Source organism: Marmota flaviventris, chromosome 6 (genome assembly GCF_047511675.1).
Source record: "Marmota flaviventris isolate mMarFla1 chromosome 6, mMarFla1.hap1, whole genome shotgun sequence".
Taxonomy (NCBI): domain Eukaryota; kingdom Metazoa; phylum Chordata; class Mammalia; order Rodentia; family Sciuridae; genus Marmota; species Marmota flaviventris.
In genome coordinates, this window is record NC_092503.1 from 125733307 (window position 1) to 125753085 (window position 19779).

The 19779-nt window shown below is 36.7% G+C and overlaps 1 pseudogene; it reads left to right on the top strand.

The window, feature by feature from the left end:
* Nucleotides 1-14294: 14294 nt before the first annotated feature.
* Nucleotides 14295-15233, top strand: LOC114083660 (olfactory receptor 10C1-like; annotated as a pseudogene).
* Nucleotides 15234-19779: the final 4546 nt, after the last annotated feature.

The window sequence follows — 19779 nt, forward strand, 5'->3', positions numbered from 1 at the left end:
ACATGCACACACACACGCACACACACACATGTTTCTTGTTGGGCCAACTTGCTACGACTTCTATTGAGTTTTTTCATTTATTACAAATTTTTATTAGAGCATATAATTATACATAGTATTTGAGTTCATATACACTAAAAATGATTTTCTAAAAAATTCATACTGTGTTGACTCCCCTTTCCCATTCCTCCACTCTGTCTCTCTCTCTCCTTTTTACGAAATTCTATCCTGCTATCCCTCTTTCCTTTATTTTACTCTTGTTTCTACACATGAGAGAAAACATTTGACCTTTTAGTTTCTGAGTGTGGCTTATTTCACTTAGCACAATATTCTCCTTTTCCATGCATTTAAGGGCAAATGCCATAACTTCATTCTTCTTTATTGCTTAGTACAACTCCATTGTGTGTGTGTGTTTTGTGTGTGTGTGTGTGTGTGTGTGTGATGACTTCTTATTCCATTTATCTATTGATGGGCACCTGGGTTTATTTCATAATTTAGTTATTATGAATTGTGCTACTATAAACACGGAGGTGGCTATATAGCTATAGTATGCTGATTTTAGATCTTTTGGAAAAATAACAAGGACTGGGATAGATAGGTCATGGGTGGTTCTAGCCCTAGTTTTTTAAGGAATCTTCATACTGTTTCCAGAGTAGTTATACTAGTCTGCTATGGGAACAAGTGCATGGAGTACTGCATACATGGCATATGTTAAGGGCCTCTGAGTGGCAGGCCACTCCCCTCTGCTAAGCGCGTGAACATCAGGACGCTCACCCCATAGGCACAGCCTTGGGTGTGAGGCCATGTGTTGCAGTCCCTGCACTTGCTCCATAGCCCACTCCTCATTTGGTCAAGGACAAGGACAGTTAGCAAAAATTGTATTGGTGGCTTTCTATAATCTTCCTAGCTACTGCCTGAGTATATATACATGGTAACTGTGCTATAAAATTAGACCTGCTTCCTGCTTGGTCTCCAGAGGTCTTGATTAGTTATTCCACAGCCATACTCTCCTTGTACCGTGCACCTCCTCCCTGGATGAGAGAAAGCCCATGCAGCCTGCAGATCAATCAACAGTAGACAAGTGTACATTTCTCCTCACAACCTCACCAGCATATTGTAGTTTGTATTCTTCATCCTTGCCATTCTGACTAGAATAAGAAGAAATTTCTAGAGTAGTTTTTGATTTGCATTTTCCTGTTAGAAATGTTGAACTTTATATATATGTATATGTATGTGTGTATATATTTGTTGGCCATATGTGTTTTGTTTTGTTTTGTTTGTTTTTTTGAGAAGTTTCTATTTAATTCTTTTGCCCACTTGTTGATTGGATTATTTGGTTTTTTGAGTTCTTTATATCTTCTGAATGTTAATCCCCTATCAGAGGAGTAAATGACCATGATTTTCTCCTATTCTGTAGGCTCTTTCTTCACCCTCTTAATCATTTCTTTTCCTGGGCAGAAGCGTTTTAGTGATTTTTGGAGTCTTGTTGAGGAAGTAGGTGCAAGCACCAATATGATGGAATTTTGATCCTGTTTTCTTATAGCAGTTACAAAGTTTCTAGTCTAATTCCTAAATCTTTGATCCATTTTGATTTGAGTACAGGATGAGAGACAGGGATCTGTTTATATTTTTCTACATATAGTTATCCAGTATTCCCAGCATCATTTGTTTAAAAGGCTGTCTTTTCTCCCAAATATATTTTTGGCACTTTTATTAAGTATCAGATGATTTTTAAGTATGTGGATTTGTCTGGGTGTCTTCTCTTCTGTTCTATTGGTCTTCATGTCTGTATTAATTCTAATACCATGCTGTCTTCATTACTACAATTTCAGATCAGGTATTATGATACCTCCTGCTTCACTTTTCTTCCTTAATATTGCTTTTGCTAGGGGCTGGGGCTGTAGCTCAGTGGTAAAGTGCTTGCCTCACATGTGTGAGGCACTGGGTTCAATACTCAGCACCATATTAAATAAAGATGCTGTGCATTCATCTACAACTAAATAAATATTTTTTTTAAAAAAAAATTGCTTTGGCAAATCTGGTTTTCTTATTCTGCCAAACAAATTCAAAAATGTTTTTTTTCTAATTTTGTGAAGAATGTTATTGGTATTTTGATGGGGATTTCATTGAATCTGTATATTGCTTTTGATAGTATAGCCATTTTGACAATATTAATCCTGCCTATTCAAGAACATGGGATGTCTTTCCATCTTTATAGGTCTTCCTCAATTTCTTTCTTCAGTGTTATATAAATTTTATTATATGGCTTTTTCCCTCCTTGGTTAGATTAATTCCCAAGCTTTTTGTTTTGCTTTGTTTCTGTTTTGGTTTTGAGTTATTGGGAATGAGGTGGTTTTTCAGATTTCTTCCTCAGCTGAATCACTGTTGGAGTATAGAAAAGCTATTGATTTATGGGTGTTAATCTTATATCCTGCTACATTTTTTAACTCATTTATCAGCTCTAGAAGTCTTCTGTGGAGTTTTGTGTGTCTTCTAGAAACTGGATAAAGTCATAGGTACACAAGGATATCTTGACCTCTTATTTTCCTATTTGCATCCCTTTGATTTCCTTTTCTTGCCTGTCACACTGGCTAGAGTTTCAAAGAATATATTGAGTAGGAGCGGTGAGAGTGAATAGCTTGTCTTGTTCCTGAATCTAAAGGAAACAATTTCAGTTTTTCTTTATGCATTATGACATTAACTTTGAGTGTCATAAATGGCCTTTACATTATTGAAGTAAGTTCCTTCAATCCCTAGATTCTCCAGCATTTTTAATATGAATAGATGTTAGATTTTATCCAAGGCCTTTTCTGTTTCTGTTGAGGTGATCATGTGATTCTTGTCCTTAATACGGGTAGTCCTTAAAAGTGAAAAATTACGTTTATTGATTTTCTTATGTTGAACCAACCTTGCTTCCTTGGAATGAAACCTACTTGATTGTGGTGTATTATCTTTTTGAAGTATTTTGTAATGCAGTTCGTTAATATTTAATTAAAGACTTTTGCATCTATGTTCATCAGGAATATTGATCTGTAATTTTCTTAAATTGATGCATCTTTGTCTGGTTTTAGTATCAGGGTTGTACTGGCTTCATAGAATGTATTTGGGAGTGTTCTCTCCCTTTCAATTTCATGGAATAATTTAAGAAAGACTGGTATTAGTTCTTCTGTAAAGGTCTGGTAGAAATCAGTTGAGAATCCATCAGGTCCTGGGCTTCTGATTTCAGGGAGGCTTTCAATTGCTGTTTCAATTTTATTACTTGATATTGATCTGTTTGGGCTTTTTATATCTTCCTGATTCAATTTGGGCAGGTTATATGTGTCTAGAAATTTGTCAATGTCTTCTAGGTTTTCTAGTTCATTAAAGTATAAATTTTCAAAATAGGTTCTGATAATTCTCTGGGTTTCAGAAGGGTCTTTCTCACCTCTAATCTATTTAATTTGAGTCTTCTCTCTCTTTCTTTTAGTTAGTTTGGCTAAGGGTTTATCAGTCTTATTTATCTTTTTGAAAAAGCAATTCTTCATTGCATTGTTTTGTATTATTTTATTATTCTCAATTTAATTAAATTTGGCTCTGTTCTTAATTATTTTGTTTCTTCTACTGGATTTGGAATTAGTTTGTCCTTTTTCTATGGCCTTGAGGTGGCATATAAGCTTATTTATTTGGAATCTCTCTGCTTTTAATGCTACTATTGAGTTTTAATAATATCTGTAAGCTTCAAATTAGTACATTGTTACACTTAAACTTTAGTAAACATTATATACTACATGGAAGTTAATTCAAATAATAATTACCTGCTAAATAGTAACACTGGTCATTTTGAACTCAGCTACCAAGTACTGGCATTAATTTAGAGTAAGTATGAAATGATTTGGAATCTCTAGTTCATTTCAGAACTGAGTCCATTTCTCTAAACCCCATAGTACCACCTTCTTACTTTGAAAAATTAGATTCTAAATAAACAAAGATGGTATAGTGACTTAAAGACAAGGGCAAAAACAAAATGTGACTTCAATTTCATTCTCTGCTGTCATTTGGAGTTTTTATTTGTGGTTAAAACTTAAATTAGTGAAACAGCATGAACTGTAAGGTGTAATTTTTGTGTTTCTAAAGTACAAATTCGTATGTGAAATAAGTATTTTCATTGAATAAATTTTACTAAATAATATCTTTTCAATTGAAATGTATTGTTTTTAATTGTTATTTTTTAATAGTTATTAAACAGAGGTTTTATTTCTCATTACTATAATAGATCAACATGTATGTACAAGTTTTTGCAAAAAAAATTAATATACTTCTTTCTATATCATTTCTTACCTTTTCCTTTTTTATTGTTTGACATGAATACATATTCAAAGTTCAGTAAAAGGACATTTCTCTACCTGCACCTCTTTTCTGAGCATTATGATGTGTGGGAGTCCAACCTTATGGGTGACTGAGTTACACTCCCCAGCTGGGTGCTCAGGCGCTCAGTCACAGAAATGGGTGTGTCTTGCTACAGCCCCATGGATGAAGCTATGCTCACTTGTTTCTTTGTAATATAACCCCTTGCCCTGTTTAGGATAGAATCTTCCATGGAAGTGCCTTGTGTGTGTCCCCTCCTCTTACTGTGCCCTTGGGTGTGGCCTACCCAGGTGTCCGTCAACCTACTGACAGTGGACATCATGAAGATAGACTCAGCCTCCTGAAACCTGACCCCTTGCCTCATTTGAATAGCTTCTCCTCAATAAAAGGGGTCAGCGCATGCTCTTGAACTCTCTCTCTTTCTGCAGACCCTTAAGGTCAGAGGAGCCGTCACAGCAACCCCAAAGAAAAAAGGTATTTGTGTCTCTTGTGTGGTTATTTCGTGCAGCCCAGTTATCCCAGTTTAACTAGAGTGACCCCTGAGCCTTTTAGTCGTGAGAACAGAAACCCGGCAATGATGAATTTAATTTCATGATTTTTACTGAAAATTTAATTGTACAAAGGGGAAGTATAACAATAATCCATTCTGATTAATTAATAAACTGTGTACATTATCAATTTTCATAACCAATGTCAACTTTATATCAAAAATAATATCAAAAAAGAATCTAAAAATAAATAAATAAATAAACCTCTGTTACCTATAAAACTTCCAACATTTTAGATAACCAATATAAGATCTGTTTTTCATCAGTTAACAAAAGTACAATGTTCCTTTCAACTATTTTCTTCACCATCAAAGTGTTGGAATTGGACTGGCACACTGTGACCCAGGAATCAATTACACAAGCCTATACCACCATCACAAAAAGTTAGGAATTCTCATTTAAACTATAACATTGGGCAAACTTTTTCTTAAACTCTGTACTTTTTTTAAACTTTGTATTATTTTTAAGGTAAAATACATCAACATTAAGTCTGCCATTTTAAATATCTTTAAGCATATAATCCAGAAGCATTAATTACATTTACAATATTGTGCCATGGTCATCACTATCTACTTACAGAATTTTCATCACCCAAACAAAATCTCTGTACCCATTACATCATAGTTACTCATCTCCCCTCCCTCTTGCCCACAGTAACATGGAATCTATTTTCTGTGACTATGAATATGCTAATCCTAGATATTTCACATAAACAGAATTATATAATATTTGTTGTTATTGTTGTTTTCTGGCTCACTCATTTTACTTTTTTTGACATCTTGAAGGTTTGTTCATATTGCAGCACATATCAGAACTTTATTCCTTTTTATGGCTGTCTAATTTGCTATTTTTATATTAGTCTAACAAACTTTAACAAACAAAAGGTGTACTTCTGTTCACATATTGATCAATAAATAATACTCAATTCAGAACATTATAAAATAATGTAAGTATCTCAGTCACTACCAATGTAGTATCTTATCACTCTGAAATCACTTGCAAAGTTGCCTGACAGCTAGCCAGCTTTGTACCTATCAGCAGCAACTCTAATAACTGCTAAAATTTTGAGTTAATACAAAAGAAATACAATTGATCAACAAATATATGAAAAAATGTTCAACACCTCTAGCAATGAGAGAAATGCAAATCAAAACTACTCTAAGATTTTACCTCATTCCTGTCAGAACAGCAATCATCAAAAATACAGGCAACAACAAATGTCGGTGAGGATATGGTGAAAAAGGTACATTCATACATTGCTGGTGGGACTACAAATTTGTGCAACCACTATGGAAAGCATTATGGAAATTTCTCAGAAAATTGGGAATGGAACCACCATTTGAACCAGCTATCCCACCCCTAGGTTTATACCCAAAGGACTTAAGATCAGCATACTATAATGACACAGCCAGAACAATGTGTATAGCAGCTCAATTCATAATAGCTAGACTATGGAACCAAGCTAGGTGTCCCTCAATACATGAATGGATAAAGAAAATGTGGTATATATACTTGATGGAATATTACTCAGCTTTAAAGAAGAGTGAAATTATGGCATTTGCCAGTAAATGGTTGTATTGGAGAATATTATGTTAAACAAAATAAGCCAATCTCACAAAATCAAAGGCTGAATATTTTCTCTAACATGTGAATGCTAATTCACAATAAGGGGGCGAGGAGGGGGGGCACTAGAGAAGAATAGCATTACCTTAGATTAGATAGATGGAAGTGATGGGAGGGAAGGGGAAGAGATGTGGGGATATGAAAGATAGTAGAATGAAACAAACATTATTACTATATGCATATATGTGAATACATGACCAATATGATTCTGCAACATGTACACTCAGAAAAATGAGAAATTATATCCCACATATGTATGACATGTAAAAGTGCATAAATGCATTCTACTGTCATGTATAAATAATTAAAACAAATTTTAAAATTTAAAAAATAATAACTATAAACAATATTTTGAGATATCTAAGTAAGTCTAATGGGATAAAAAGATTGTACTTTTATATTGGTAACAAAGTTACAGGTACTAATACTAATGTGTTTTTTTTTTTTGTCAAATTCATAAAGAATCATTAAATTTAAATAAATTTTAATAAGAAATAAAGATGTAATTTTCCCTGTTCAAGTTCATGAATCCTTACATCCAGTTTAATTGTTGTTGTTTTCACCATGCTAGGGATTGAAACCAGGGCCTCCCACATACAAATCAAGCACTCTACCACTAAACTACATTCTCACAGGGAGAAAGGAAGGGAAAAGTGAAATACTGGGGAGTAATATTGGTAAATTATATTGTTATATGGAGTAATATTGGTTAATTATATTGTTATATTGTGTGCATGTACAAATGTGTAATGATGAAGCCCACCATTATGTGCAACTATAATATACCAAATAAGAAATGAAAAACAAAACTATACCCCAGGCCTAGAATAAGTTTTGAGAGAAGCACTTTCTCACTTATGTAGCACATTCATAGTAATATAACAAGACTAACTTCAAATTTCAAATTTTTCTGAGAGATATATATATATATCTATATATCTATATAGATATATAGATATATATATATATCTCAGAAAAATTTAAAGTTTATAAAACACAGCACATTCCTGGAACACAGTACCACTCCAATATTCACTACAAGTATCCCTCTCAGTTTTAAATTAGTGGACGAAATAAGGCAGAACAAGCTTCAAAAGAGGCCCATAGTAAAATTATTTAATACAAAGACATATTTACAGAAACACAGAAAGCAAAATGCTGGATGCACCAAACGAAGGCCTGAGAGGGTGCTGCATGGGCTGTGGACTGCTGCTCACCATTCCCATCATGTGGCAGCGCTCACACTGTTATAGCCTCCTGATGGAACATGCAAGTGTGACCTGTTATTTTTAGCTTGTAGCACCTTTTGCAAGGGGTTTGAAAAAAAAAACCATAGTGAAAATAGGACTCATTTTAATTTAGCGTAATTAATATGCTACAGCTAATGTGAATATAGGATCCAACCCTGAAAAGAAAAAAAGAACAGAATCAGAGTGTATTGTGAATACACATATATGAGTCTTTCAAATATGAGTAAAGATACATGTCTCAGTTTATATCACAGATGAATAATATCATAAAAGAAACACAGATATTCTTGAATAAGGAGGAGGATAGAGAAAGAATGTTAACTGGCATTTGCTATGTCATTCTTTTTTTTTTTTCTTTTTTTTTTTTTATTGGTTGTTCAAAACATTACAAAGCTCATGACATATCATCTTTCATACATTTGATTCAAGTGGGTTATGAACTCCCATTTTTACCCCAAATACAAGTTGCAGAATCACATTGGTTACACATCCACATTTTTACATAATACCATATTAGTGACTGTTTTATTCTTAAGTCTTCAGTTTTACACCTGAAGTGTTAGTCAAAGTTGAAAGCAATTTTGTTTGATTCCAAATAGTATGCACTTTCTACCATCTCAAGTTGCTTCTTTACCTTTCAAAAAACATCATAGCTGATGCCAAATACAGGCCTATGTTAGTTCTGTAAAACATTTCAGCCCTCTTTTTACTCAATCTCTGACTTCCAAATTGGTAAAAATAGTTTCCTGCCCACTATCTCTACTTCCTCTTCTTTCAAATATTCTTTAATACCCTCAAATCTAGGTTTACCCTAAGAGTCACTGATAAGCAAGATACATTTCCAAGTTTTTTTCTCTCTTACCACCTCCTTCTATAGTGGATGGACATATATAAATAAGTGGTAAATTTAAAAAAACTCATCTATTTGAAATAAAAAAACAAAATTTTTTTTTTAACAAAACAAAATACAGTTCTACTTTTTAAGAGAGACAAATCTAAAACAAAGTGATTCAACAAGATGGAAAATTAAGGAAGGATCAAATATACATCAAGCAGATGAAATAACAAAAATTACAGGCACCATACTTCTATTGTTAGATAGATTTCTTCATATCATAGCAGAAGAGCACTTTATAATCCTAATGGATGAAATTTATAATGAAGTTATGGCAGAGGTGAGTCCCAAATCAAAAATATCAACACTCATAATGCAAAAAGGACAAGAGGATAAATTCATTAAGTTCCTAAGTTTTTTAAAGCTATAGAAGAAACAAAATAGAATTGTTATAAAATTTTTGTATAATTTGTCATAATATACTTATAATTTTTCATAGTGTATATTTAGTGAGAAAACATATCGTTGGTCTTTTGTACCCATGGGTTCCACATCTGGAGATTTGACTTAGTGTAGACAGAAAATATTCCTCTTCCTCCCCAAAATTGCATCTACATTGAACATATAGAGGCCTTTTTCCTTATCATTATTCCCTAAACAATAGAGTATGACAGCTATTTACATGGTGTATAAGCTATTTATATAATACTTATACTATTACAACTATTTATATTTTAGTAGGAATTATATGTAATCCAGAGATCATTCAAACATATAGGGGAGATATTCACAGTTTATATGCAAATACTGTGCCATTTTGTACAAGAGACTTTAGCATCCATGAATTTTAGTATGCAAAGGGAATCCTGAAACTAAACCCTCACAGTCACCAAGTGACAACTATATGATCATTGCTTCCATCTTCTGGCTCTTTCGTTTTACCTCTGAATCATCCTTCTTTTTTCAGACAGCTTCTGTTGTATCTAAGGAAATTTCTCAGCCTGCCTCCCACATAAAATAGTTCAGAGATCCAAAAGTTTTCCTTTGTTTAGTAATATATCTATCTTTTCAGCTAAGTTGATACAATTCCTTTAAAAACTTTATAGGCTTCCTGTGTCTCAATTTGTAATCCAGTTTTTATTGTATAAATAGTACTTAAACAGAAGTCCATCTCTACCTTAGGCTCCTTGTTAGACTGATGGACAACATCTCTACCCTAAGATATTTTGGCATAGATTAAATCTAAAACCCTACAAGACCTAGATACTGTATTTTAACATTTTGCTTGAAAATGGAAAAATCCCTTCTTTATTCACTTCTCTCTGTACTTTTGGTTAAAAGAACCCTGCAGGCACTTTCAGCATTCTAAGTAAAAAACTCTTAACCAGGCCTATCAGTTCACAAAGTCCATTTTTTTTTTTTTTTATTTCCACAGTGCTACATTTTCTGCTGCTACATACAAGGATCTTTTTCCTCCAGCTTCTGGTAACATTTCCCTCACTTGCCTTTAATATTTTCTCCACTGTCCTCAGTAAGAGTCTTCCAAAGCTCCTTGCTATTTCTTCCTGAAAACAATGCCACTGTAGACAGGTTGACAGGTAGGGTGTGGCTGGTGGTGGGTCACTGGTGTTAGGACAAATGATGCACACATGATGAAAGTGAGAGACAGGAAGCAAACCTGGGATCAGCAAGATTTTCTTTATTCAGTATTTAGCTGTGGATTCAATTGGTAGAACCCTGGTGCAGCTCATTTTCAGAGCAGAAAATGGCATGAATTGGAGAAAGCTTCTGGGTTAAACAGGCTTCTTTTAGGATGGAACTGGAAGGTAATTCCTGGGGTTCATTGTATTGGGGTCTACCTGATTCATTAGGGTTGGACAGGAAGGTGAACAGGGAATTTCCTGGGGCTTATTGTATTGGGGTCAGGTGACCCATGGGGGGGGTGTCAGTTAATTGTCAAGTGCAAGTTCCTTTTATGTTCCTATTCTGGCTGAGGCCTGGATTTTAAATGACAATAACTTGGGGAAAATGCCCTTGGACTTATTTTCCATATCTTTCAAATGAGGGCATGCCTTTGGGGTTTGCATTTTGTTCCTGATAAACTCTCTTGTGCTCACTCCCGAAACATTCCCCCCTGCTGATTTTCTCCTCCACCAATTTCCTCCTTCACATCTTTTCATCTTGTTGTTCTGCCTCAAAATTGGGCCCAGAGCATTGGAATTTGCCACATATGCATTGCAACCTCTGAATCCATGAGCTGCAAAATAAACTTCCCCTCCTGTAAAATTGTTCTTATCAGGTCTTTTGGTCACAGTGGTGAAAAAGCTGTCCACCACTCTTTCATAAGGGCAGCAATCCCACTCAGGAGGACCCCATCCTTATGAACTAATTGTTAGATCAGGACACAAGAAAATACCACTGACTTCAATTAAAATCAAATTAAAGCAAGCTTATTATTTCTACCAGCTGGGCTGCCTCTCCCCACAGAAACTGCGGGAACAAGACAGCACTGAATCTTTCTTACAGCCTAGCTTTATAGCCCAAAAAGTTACACAAAGGGGCTTACAGATAACAAAAAAAAAAGCTAGTTTACATTTTTGCTGGCCCCGGCATCACAATTTATGAAGGTCATCAGAGCCTCAGAGAGGGTCGGTATCTGGCCAGGGAAGGCCAAGATTTATGAGGCATCACTAAAGTTTCAGAGAGGACTTCAATCTGGTCAGAGAGCCTGGCATGGGTGAGTTCAAGGCAGGGGCAGGCATTCCAAGCTAGTTCAGGATTTGTAGTAATTTATAGTAAAGCTGGAATTATATTTTCATGGGTTTGTGGCAAGATGGCTCCCAATTTTAAGAGAAAATCAGGCTGGGTCTATCACTAATCACATCCCAAAGGCCCCACCTCCAAATCCTACCACACTGAGAGTTAGGTTTTAACATATGAATTAAACCGAGAGGAGAAAGAAAATGTCTACATAATGTCATTCTACAACAGCAAAGCAAAATGCCCTGCAATGTATGAGACATCAACTTGGAAGACTCAAAGACTTCAAAAGGTGGTTTGACAGCTGGGATCTAGAATCCTCTGGTTGGAATCATCACTCACATGTCTGGTATTGGTCTAAGATGATTTTTAAATTTGCTCACTGGAGTACCTCCTGTGGACTCTGCATGTGTCTTGGCTCCTCACAGCTGGACTTCTTACATGGTAGGTAAGGGGGTCCAAGTGTAAATATTCCAAGACACAAGGCAGAAGTGGCATCACCTTTTATTATCCAGCCTCAGAAATCACATATCATCCTATCAGTCTTGCTCTATGGGTTGAAATGATCAAAGCCCAAATGGATTTACACAAGTTAGGGGAAATAGGCTTCACTTTTTGATGGAGAAGAAACAAGGTGATATTATAGAACAGTATGAGGGTAAGAAAGAATTCTTATGGGTATTAAAAGATGAGTGACTCACCCAAGAAGGAAGTTCAACCAAAAGATTTTATTAGGGGGACTTCACAAAGAAGAAGAAAAGGAAAGGAATAGAGCAGCAGAAAGGAGAGGAAGAGAACAGAGAGCAGAGAGGAAGAGAGCAGAGAAAGAGAGCAGAGAGGGTGAGCTCGCAAGCTTCAGCTTAAGAAGGGTTGCTTGGCGACTTGGTGGGTGCTGATTGGCAGGGTGACTCAGGAACAGCAAGTGGACACTGTGTCTCCCAGGGATTGGTCCAGAAAACTTTTGATTTTGCACCCTTCAAAAAGGAGAGGGAGGGGTAAGGGATTATGTGATGTTTCTCTGCGAGACAGAAACTTAAATTCAGCGGGGAGAAACCCAATGGGGGAAATAAAACCAAAAAGGCAAGGTCTCCCACACACCCAACAGTATCTTTAGAAAGTACAATCTTCCACAATCCCTTTGAAGTTAGGCGTAGCTATGTGACATGCTCTGATCAGTAAAATAACTATTATCAATCAGCTCACTAGTCAAAATATGTTTATTTATCATCTATATTCTTAACTCTATGTAAAATAACTGAAATACATGAGATTCTGTGTATAGCTAAAAATAAATTTATTATTAAACTATATCAAATTCCGTAAGATAGGTAAAGTGGCATTATTACTTTTTGTGGGTGTAGTAGGACATTGACAGTGACAGAAGAAAAATTTGAGAAAGAAAAAGAACATAAAAATATCAACCCAGAGGTATTATGGGAGAGTTAAAAGAAACCAATATTCCTGGACATTGTCTCTGAAATATCTTGACAGGTCATCCTATACTTTTGGTGATCTAAGGAACTAAATCTAAAATAACAGATTAATTAGTTATTTCCCATTGGAAAGTCAAATATACTGGAGACTCAGGTTGTCAGAGACCTTACAGAGACACCAAACCTACGAGTATGTTTCTCATGAGGATCTGCTATGTAAAGAGAGGATAAAATAAGCAAATCATCAAAGCCACCTGCCTTTAGACTACTTATTTCTCCAAACAGAAAAACACTATTCCAACAATATCCTGGAAAACAGTGAACAACATGGAATAAACCAGAGATTCTCAACTGCAAAAGGATATCAATGTGTGCACTTGTATTTCTAATATGCATTCTTAAATATGGTTATTTTGCACAGAATTTGGATTTATGTATCTATTTATGTGTGTCTTTCTGTGTTAATATTTTTATGTTTAATGAGTTTTGACTTTCATTGTTATCTGTAATGAAATTCGTATTTGTATACAGTGTGTGTATTTGACTTTAAGTGAATCTAGCATCTGAGGATTTTAGGTTATTCACCTGTGCTTATATTTAGAAACACAATATGTTAGTGTATGCATATGTAGAGTTTATGTGAGTGGTCTGGGGATTTGCATATGTGTTATGATATAAAGGGATGAAGTTTGAGAGGCTATAAGATACAGAAATAAGCAACTAGAAAGGTCTTGTTATCTCCTTCCAGAACATTTTTTTAAAACTAGAAAGATCCTCTGGAAAATTGAACTGCTTAACTGCCTTAAAAGAAATGATCTATCCAACCCCTTCTCTCCCCACTGAAAACCGTGAAGTTCATCTCATGGTGAAATGATAGAAAAGGAAGAGGTTGAGGGCATCTGGTAACTGGAATAATAGCTGGAAAGGGGCAGGAAATAGAGAGGAAGAGGTAAACATTAGGCCAGAGAAAAGCCAAGTTGAGAGAAAAGAAAAACATGTGAAAAAAAGGAAAAGAAACACAAAAGGCTTCAGGAGAGAGGAAAGGAAAGGAAATCCTCTTTACTTGGAATGGGTTTTTTCATGTCCTGAACACAGAACAAAGTCTGGCTTTGAGCAGAAAAACATCTGCTGGGAGGGAAAATTCCATCCCCAGCCCTGCAGCAAGGCTAGGAAACGGAGAAAAGGGGGCTAGAAAGATCCAACACTTCACCCAGGAGAAACCAAACCAAATTCAATGCTTCATCTGAAGGTAGGCACCATCAGGAAGAGATCAAGACAGCTGGGCTTAGAGAGACAAATATTTGCCCAGGGTTCCAAGAGTAGGCCAGGGTGGAGGCAGTTGGGCTGCCTCATTTCAAAGACACTGAAAGCCTAAAAGAAAGGGAGTCCCAGGGCTTTGATCCAATGCAGAGAGAGGTCATTTTTGACCTCGTCACAATTCCACGGTGGCGACTCTTCTTTGCAGTGTCTTTTTCTTCCCATCAAAAGGGATGTGAGCAGGATGAGCATGAATGCTTCCATGGTGGTAACTGAATTCGTTCTTGTAGGTTTCTCCCGCATGGCCCACGTCCAGGGCTTGCTCTTCTCTCTCTTTCTCACGGTCTACCTGCTCACCTTCACAGGCAACCTCCTCATTGTGGTGCTGGCCTCACGGACCCTGCACTCAGGTCCCCCAAGTACTTCTTCCTCCGAATCCTCTTGGCCCTGGAGATTGGGTACACCTCGGTCACGGTGCCCCTGCTGCTTCACCACCTCCTCACTGGTCAGCGCCACATCCCCCGCTGGGGCTGTGCCCTCCAGATGTTCTTTTTCCTCTTTTTTGGTGCCACCGAGTGTTGCCTCCTGGCGGCCATGGCCTATGACGGCTAAACAGCCATCTGTGAGCCCCTCCGCTACCCGATGCTGCTGAGCCGCGGGGTGTGTCTGCAGCTCACTGGCTCAGCTTGGGCCTGCGGAGCCATGGTGGGGCTGGGCCTCACCTCCTTCATCTTTTCCTTGCCCTTCTGTGGTCAACACTATCCCTCACTTCTTTTGTGAGATCCAGCCTGTCCTGCAGCTGGTGTGTGGAGACACCTCACTCAATGAATTGCAGATTATCCTGGCTGCTGCCCTCATCATCCTCTGCCCCTTTGGCCTCATCTTGAGCTCCTATGGGCGTATCCTGGCTACTATCTTATGGATCCCATCTGCAGCTGGCCGCCACAAGGCCTTCTCCACTTGTTCCTCCCACCTGGTCGTGCTCTCCCTCTTCTATGGCACTGCCATCTTTATCTATATTCGCCCAAAGGCCAGCTATGATCCAGCCACTGACCCTCTGCTGTATCTCTTCTATGCTGTGATCACCCCTATCCTCAACCCCATCATCTATAGCCTGAGGAACACTGATGTCAAGGCTGCCCTAAAGAGAACCATCCAGAAAATGGGGCCTGCAGAGGTTTGACAAGGAGAGTGACAATGATGACTGCAGCCAGGACCCCTAGTCAATCTGAAAACACGGAGGAGCAAAGGAAGGGGTGGAGCAAAGGAGGCATGAGTCTCACCTGGGGTAGGACCACCCTGTCAAGAAGACAGACTTAGCCTGAAGAACTACTTGGAGTCAAGCCCCTGAAAACCCCCTTGGTATTCACATAATCTAAATAAACATGAAACTCAAGATAGAGGATCAATTTTACAAGAAGAACAATCTGAAAACTAAGAGAAAAGTTACAGCTCCACCAGACTGTCAAGGTAATAAAATTTTCAGCAATGATCCTTAAAGTCATTTAACATTTATACATTCTAGGGAAGACATTTGTTTTCTGGGTAATACTCCTGGCTAATATGGTAGCAATATGTAATTATCCCTAATAAAATCTATCACCAGGCAAAAAAAAAATCTCTTTTCAAAAAATTTTTATTGGTGCATTATAATTATACATATTAGCAAGCTCTCTTGTCACATATTTAGACATGTACACAGTATGATTTGGTCTATTTCATTCATCAGTACTTTCAATTTGCCTCCTTTCCTCCCTTCCCAATTCCCCTTCCTCTACTCTTTTGAACTCATCTATCTTCATGAGATTCCACCAACCCCCTTCCTTTTTCTTTTCCTTTTTTCTCTCTAGCTTACACATCTGAGAGAAAGCACTGGCTTATTTCACTTAACATGACATTCTCAGGTTCCATCCATTTTCTTTGCAGAAGACATAATTTTGTTCCTTATGACTGAGTAGAATTCCATTGTGACTATATACCACATTTTCTTTATCATTCACCCACTGACAAACACCTAGATTGGTTCCATACTTTGGTTATTATGTATTTTGCTGCTATAAACATAGGTAAACATGTATCACTATAGTATGCTGATTTTAATTCTTTTAGATAAATGCTGTAGAGTAGTGTAGCTAGGTCATATGGAGGTTCGGTTCCTAGTCAAAAAGCAAATCTCCTAAAATGTGAAGAAGGACCAGAAAACATTCAATGAAGGTAAGTTCATGTGAAAATCAGCAGGACACAGTGGTTAAGAGAATAGATTCTGATGTCAGATAGATTTGAATTTAATTTCTTCCAACAAGCAAATGATGTAATCTGTTTGAGCCTTAATCTCCTTATGCATAAAATCAAAATAACAATGGAGTCTATTTCTTTGTGGTTTTGTGAGAATTTATAGACTTGTAAGCACCAAGTTTAGTATGTGGCACAAACTAGTATCTCAAAAACTTCTCAACAATGAGTCAGACAGATCAGCACAGAGCATAACATCCAGCTCATATTTCATGCCTTCACTGGAGAAAGAAGGATATTCTTTGTATCAGTGGCACTGGGACCAATGAGACCCAAAGGAAGGTACAGAAAGAAGCTCCATAAAACAAGATGATAGGAAACTGCCACACAGCACAAAGGTAAGCTAGAAACAACCAGGATAATGAAGAGCAAATATAACAGCAATGAAATGCTCTGGAGTCAGCGACCCTCAGAACAAATAAATAAGCTGAACTAGTTAATTAAAAAAAAATGCCTTCAAACTTGGAATGGAACCACCATTTGACTCAGCTCTCCCATTCCTTGGTCTATACCCAAAGGACTTAAAATCAGCACACTACAGTGATGCAGTTTGCATGAATGGTGTGACTCTATATCATGTACAACCAAAGAAATGAAAAGTTGTGCTCCATTTGTGTAAAAAATAAAATGAAATTTTAAAAATGCAAAAAGTGAAAAAATACCCTCAAGATGCAAGAATTCATCCATAATTAAAAATATAACCCACATAATTTTTAGTATTCCCAACACCTTAATTTTGTGCCATTGCTCTGTTTGACACTGTAGTGAATACCAATTAAATACAGGAGTGCTTTTTCCCAGAAAGTCTTTTCTGATTGGAGAGAACACATTGATTCCTGTGAAAACTGTCAGAGAGCCACAAAAAGTAAGGAAATACTATACTCAAAACATTAAAGTGAAGGGACATAAATGGTTACTTCTTCCCTTCCCAGAGAGACAACACGGCCTTCTCTACTCTAATTTTATCAGAGTAAAACTTCAATACTATTGCTCTTCAGTACTTATCAAAACTCCCATAGATAGAAATAGCATTTAGAAAGAGTTGCCTATAGATTGCTAAAACAATAAGCTTTTCCTCTAATCACTGAAAAATCTAATCTCCAGGCTGAAGCAGACCATGGGAGAGCTGTATATTTAAAATGCATCATTTTCACCTCCTAATTATCTCCAGGTACCCACCCTTGGTAGAAATGTTCTTGCTCACAGGTGATTTGGCATTCTGCCACTGATTTCCATTGGTTGCCATTAGGGAAGATTACAAGAAGCAACACTGTGAAATTCTCAAGAGGAAAAGTTTATCCCACATCTCCATGGTAGAAATAACTGTACTTTTCCAGTCATATAAGCAATACCTTTTTTTCTTACTATTTTATGTATAAATTGCACATACTTAAATGCAAATTTTGTGTTGACTGTGTGTGCACTATGAAACCATCAAGCAATCATGAAAGAACATACCAGCCTCCCCAAAGCTTTTCTCATGGCCTTACTTCCACCCTAACCAGCATTCCTCATTCCCAACAACCTTTGATCTGATTTCCATCACAATAGTCTGCCTTTTCTAGAGTTTTATAAAGGAATCTTTCAGTCTATGTGTTACTGGAGATTGAAATGAGGACCTCACACATGTTAGACAAAGACTCTAATGCTGAACTACATCCTCAGCCCTTTTATTTTTATTTATTTATTTATTTTTTTTAGGAAGAAGAAAAAGTTTATTTTGGGCTCAAGGTTTCAGAGGTTCAGTTAGCCCTTTCATTCTGAGACAGGGTCTTGCTAAATTGCTGAGGCTGGCCTTGAACTTGCTATCTTCCTGCTGCAGCCCCCCCCCCCCCCACCCCCCGTAGCTGGGATTATAGATGCATTCTGCTGCACCCAGAAGTCTGACTTCTTTCATTCAATATAATTTTTTGAGAATCCTCCATGCTGTGGTGTATAGCAGCTCATTCCTTTTCATTTCTAAGTAATATCTTGTTGGAATATTCCACAATTTGTCCATTCACCTGTTAATAGAAATTTGGATTGTTTCCAATTTTTTATTCTTACATGTAAAGTTTCTATGACATTTTTTACAAGTTCTGTATGCTTTCATTGCTCAAATGAATATACAGAAGTGGATGGCTGCATGCATCCATCCAGGAGGTATATGCTTAACCTTTAAAAAGAAAGTAATCATTTGTTCCTCTTTGGGTGACAGCTAGTAAGTTTACACCAGAATTTGCAACTTGTCTCCCAGAAATATGCAGAATTCCTCAAACTAAGTTTGGAATACTTACCTGATTTCTGGATCCACGTTATTTTGTCTATTTCTTTTTCATTCTCTAGTCTCCCTAATTCTTTTTTCTACATATTTATGTAAGTCACATTAAAGTCTTTCTGGGATATGGCTTAGATCCAGCAGGCAAAAGAAAAAAAAATGTAGGGATTATTGGTAAATGGAGCAAGCCCCGGGTTAAGACTAAAGACCTGGATTTCAAGCTCCACTGTTACTAAAATTTTATATGACCTAGACCTAAATGCCATGCATTCTTTCTTGTTTTCAGCATTATCATAAACAGAAGAGCTGAATTAAATGAGCTGTGTTGGGTTACAGCTCCACGTTTCACCTTACTTCCCCAAGAACCCTCTGTTTTTCAAATCCGATTCTTTCACAGAGAACCAAAAAGAAGATTGTAGTGAATGCTCCTCTACTATCACTACCAAGAGATCTTGAACTGAATTAATCCTAATATGTATATTCACTTGGTGGTCATGGCAAACTGAAGTAGCAAGTTTCTAAATTCATAACTCTGACCCCAGCTCTAAAATTGAAGCAGACAAGTTTCTGTTTCTTTTATTCACAGATATTTCAGCAAAGAGCAATGTGCACATGCTCGTCTGTAAAGAAAAAGAGACAGGGAGGAACCACTTATTGGAGGGATCTTTGGGTGATCAAGGTCCAACTCCCCACCTAAGTTGAGATACCAAGGGATCAAATAAAAATAACACCCATTCCAAATATCCAATATGCTTTTTGCTCCATCTCTCTGGTGAATGTTCATTGTATCTATGAGCTACATCTAGTAGCCAGCAACTAATCCAGAAAATGCAGCATCTTAGATAGTGCCATCAGCTCAAGGCCCATAATTTATAATGTACAGTAACATTATATGCAAATCTAATGACTATAAATGTGGAATTTATACAAATAATTTGGTATACCCTTATAATGGAATGTTATTGAGGCAATGATCTATGGTTAATATTTTCTGACACTGAAAAAATATTTATACTTGTTAGTGAAAGTAACTGGCCTACAAAGGAGACATGGCTCATTTACTCAATTATGTACTTAACTTCTAATAGCAATGATACAGACTTCATCCATAGCACCCATAGCACCCATAGCAATGAACTAAAGAACATATGTGCATAAGAGGTCTGAATATGGGTAAGAG